The sequence below is a fragment of the Populus alba genome, chromosome 5 (genome assembly GCF_005239225.2).
Source record: "Populus alba chromosome 5, ASM523922v2, whole genome shotgun sequence".
NCBI classification, from domain to species: domain Eukaryota; kingdom Viridiplantae; phylum Streptophyta; class Magnoliopsida; order Malpighiales; family Salicaceae; genus Populus; species Populus alba.
In genome coordinates, this window is record NC_133288.1 from 7,797,169 (window position 1) to 7,801,392 (window position 4,224).

A 4,224-nucleotide genomic window follows, 5' to 3' on the forward strand; every position below is an offset into this window, starting at 1 on the left:
TCTCGCTCGTCTCATACATATATTTGAGAGAGTGAGTGACCCAAAAAGCATCACTCTCTCCTTCTCTCGCCGCATCCTTCTCTCCGGAAGCTATCTCTCCTCTTTTAATTCTTAATGTCCTCTCTGTCTAGATGTTTTAGTAAACAAACAAACTGTAAAGAATATATCATAGTTTTTTGGGAGCTCTTAGTCATTATTAGCGTTAAGTATGATTATAACTTTATTGATGTTTCTTTTGGGTCTTATTACCAATTGGGTTTTTAATGTATCTTTGTTTTCGTTGAGTATATCAAACATGATTGATTTGTATGTTGTTTTGCTCAATATTTTGATGGGGTTGATGAAACCCTGTTGCTGTTTTTGTGTGTTTATGCAGGTGGTATTGATATTGTCATTGGAGTTTTAGAAACTAGTCAAGATGGTGAAGTTTACAGCAGAGGAGCTTCGGCGTATTATGGACTACAAGCATAACATCCGTAATATGTCCGTTATTGCTCATGTTGATCATGGTAAGAGTTTTCTTTTTCACTTATGTGAGTTGCTGCCAATTGGATACATCCGTTTGAATTGAATTTATATACTTTATGTTTTTCACTGGACGATTTGTTGTTCTTGAATGTATATATCCGTTTGAATTGAATGTATATATTCGACTCTGAAGTGCATCCGTTAGTTGTTTTCTTCTTTGGGCGGTCCTTATCTTTCTATGTTCTCCAATATAGTAGGTTAGGTGGTTACATGGATAAAGTTCCTGAATCGTTATCCCTTTGTTTGTTGGAAGTGTTTCAAGTACTTTCTGCTGTCCACTTTTTTTTGACATTTCTATTGGCGTTTAAATTCTTATTTTACTTTTTTAAAAATATTTATGCTACTATCAAGTTCTTATATTATTATCTTGTGCTTAAAATTCTTTGTTGCTGCATTTAAACTTTGCAATTTATATCCCACAGGAAAATCAACACTTACAGATTCTCTTGTTGCCGCTGCTGGTATCATTGCCCAAGAGGTTGCTGCCTTGCTGGTGATGTCCGAATGACAGATACCCGTGCCGATGAGGCAGAGCGCGGTATCACTATAAAATCTACTGGTATCTCTCTATATTATGAGATGGCTGATGAAGCCCTCAAGAACTTCAAGGGAGAGAGACAAGGGAACGAGTATCTCATCAATCTTATTGACTCCCCTGGACACGTCGACTTTTCATCTGAGGTCACAGCTGCTCTTCGAATTACTGATGGTGCCCTCGTGGTGGTGGACTGTATCGAGGGTGTCTGTGTTCAAACTGAAACCGTGCTTCGACAGGCTTTGGGTGAGAGGATCAGGCCTGTCTTGACTGTCAACAAGATGGACAGGTGTTTCCTGGAGCTCCAGGTTGATGGGGAGGAGGCTTATCAGACATTCTCTAGGGTTATTGAGAATGCCAATGTCATCATGGCAACATATGAAGATCCCCTCCTTGGTGACTGTCAGGTCTACCCTGAAAAGGGTACTGTTGCTTTCTCTGCTGGTTTGCATGGTTGGGCTTTCACTTTGACCAACTTTGCCAAGATGTACGCCTCAAAGTTTAACGTGGATGAGGGTAAGATGATGGAGAGGCTGTGGGGTGAGAACTTCTTCGATCCTGCTACCAAGAAGTGGAGCAGCAAGAACACCGGTTCTCCCACATGCAAGCGTGGTTTTGTGCAATTTTGTTATGAGCCAATCAAGCAGATTATTAACACTTGCATGAATGACCAAAAGGATAAATTGTGGCCCATGCTCCAAAAGCTTGGTGTTGTCATGAAGTCTGAGGAGAAGGACTTGATGGGAAAGGCTTTGATGAAGCGTGTGATGCAGACATGGCTGCCAGCAAGTACTGCTCTGCTTGAAATGATGATCTTTCACCTCCCCTCTCCTGCCAAGGCTCAAAAATACCGTGTGGAGAACTTGTACGAGGGTCCTCTTGATGATGTTTATGCCAATGCTATCAGGAATTGCGACCCTGAAGGTCCCCTCATGCTTTATGTATCTAAGATGATTCCTGCATCTGACAAGGGTAGATTTTTTGCCTTCGGGCGTGTTTTTTCTGGAAAGGTATCCACTGGTCTGAAGGTTAGGATCATGGGACCAAACTTTGTCCCTGGTGAGAAGAAGGACCTGTATGTGAAGAGTGTGCAGAGAACCGTCATTTGGATGGGAAAGAGGCAAGAAACAGTTGAGGATGTGCCTTGTGGTAACACTGTTGCCATGGTTGGTTTGGATCAGTTCATCACCAAGAATGCCACTTTAACAAACGAGAAGGAAGTTGATGCCCACCCTATTCGTGCTATGAAGTTCTCCGTGTCTCCAGTTGTGCGTGTGGCTGTTCAATGTAAGGTGGCATCTGACCTCCCAAAGCTTGTTGAAGGTCTGAAGCGGTTGGCCAAGTCTGATCCCATGGTTGTCTGTTCCATCGAGGAATCTGGAGAGCATATCATTGCTGGTGCAGGAGAACTCCACCTTGAGATCTGTTTGAAGGATTTGCAGGAAGACTTTATGGGTGGGGCTGAGATCATCAAGTCTGATCCTGTTGTCTCTTTCCGTGAGACTGTCCTGGAGAAGTCCTGCCGTGTGGTGATGAGCAAATCTCCTAACAAGCACAACCGTCTCTACATGGAGGCACGACCCATGGAAGAGGGGCTTGCTGTGGCTATTGATGACGGCCGTATTGGTCCAAGAGACGATCCTAAGAATCGTGCCAAGATCCTGTCAGAGGAGTTTGGTTGGGACAAGGATCTTGCTAAGAAAATCTGGTGTTTTGGTCCTGAGACAACGGGACCCAACATGGTTGTTGATATGTGTAAGGGAGTTCAGTACCTTAATGAAATCAAGGATTCTGTTGTTGCTGGGTTCCAATGGGCTTCAAAGGAAGGTGCTTTGGCTGAAGAAAACATGAGAAGTATCTGCTTTGAAGTCTGTGACGTGGTTCTCCATGCTGATGCCATTCACAGAGGTGGTGGTCAGGTTATTCCAACTGCCAGGAGGGTTATCTATGCTTCCCAGATCACTGCCAAGCCCAGGCTTCTTGAGCCTGTTTACTTGGTGGAGATCCAAGCTCCAGAGCAGGCTCTTGGTGGTATCTACAGCGTTCTTAACCAGAAACGTGGTCACGTGTTTGAAGAAATGCAGAGGCCTGGGACTCCCTTATACAACATCAAGGCATACCTTCCTGTCATAGAGTCTTTTGGATTTTCAGGGACTTTGAGGGCTGCAACATCAGGACAGGCTTTCCCACAATGTGTTTTCGATCACTGGGACATGATGTCTTCTGATCCTTTGGAGGCTGGCACACAAGCAGCTCAGCTTGTTACTGATATCAGGAAGCGGAAGGGTTTGAAGGAGCAGATGACACCTCTATCTGACTTTGAGGACAAGCTATAAGCATTTTCCCGTTCTTGTTAAAGCAATTTGGTTACCTTGAGAGATGATGAAGCAGAAGGACCAATTTTGCTGCTTGGTTCTTTGCAGCCTCATCATTTGAGATGTTTTGAAATTTTGTTACCGTGGATTAGTAATCGACCTATTGGAACAGTGGGTCATTTTTTCCGTCTTCTCTTGTAAGAACTCCGCACATGTTGTGTTGTGATGAAGTTGGTATTCTTTAAACTCTTACATTATCATCATGCTATATTTAATTTTCAGATGGTGCATTCCTTAATGCTATTATGTATGTGTTTGTGGTGATTATATCTGCAGTCTATATGCTATTTAGAAGATCATATTCGGTCCCTTTTTTTCATGTCTGATAAGTAGTCTAGACTTTGTGTTTGTGATCTGTGACTCGTGGCATTGTATTTTTCAACCGTGTAACTTGAGAGTTGATTGTTTTTTTCTTGTCTCAATGTTGGCAGCGAAGCCTTTCTTTGCGCTCTTAACTTGCTTTCTTGAGATTTGTTGAATATATGTTTGGATTGTGTAAAAGATGTAACTGGAGTCGGTGCAGAGTTGTTTGTAATTTTCTCAGCAACCACTTCTTTTTTTCTCTCTTCTAGATTTGGAATTTTTAATGAAATGAGCAAAATTGTTGTGCCTGCTGGTGTAATTTTATGTTGTTAAGGAGTAATTAGTTGTGTATTATATTAGTTATTTTATGGGTAATTTGTTTGAAAAGGGGAAGAAAAAAAAGTAACATAAATCCTAAAATATTAATACACATTGCAAATAAATCTCAATAACCAAGAATTGAAAATGGGCATGGCAAGGAAC

The 4,224-nt window shown here is 42.0% G+C and overlaps 1 pseudogene; it reads left to right on the forward strand.

The window, feature by feature from the left end:
• LOC118054099 (elongation factor 2-like) lies at positions 1-3,659 on the forward strand (annotated as a pseudogene).
• The last annotated feature ends 565 nt before the right edge of the window (positions 3,660-4,224 follow it).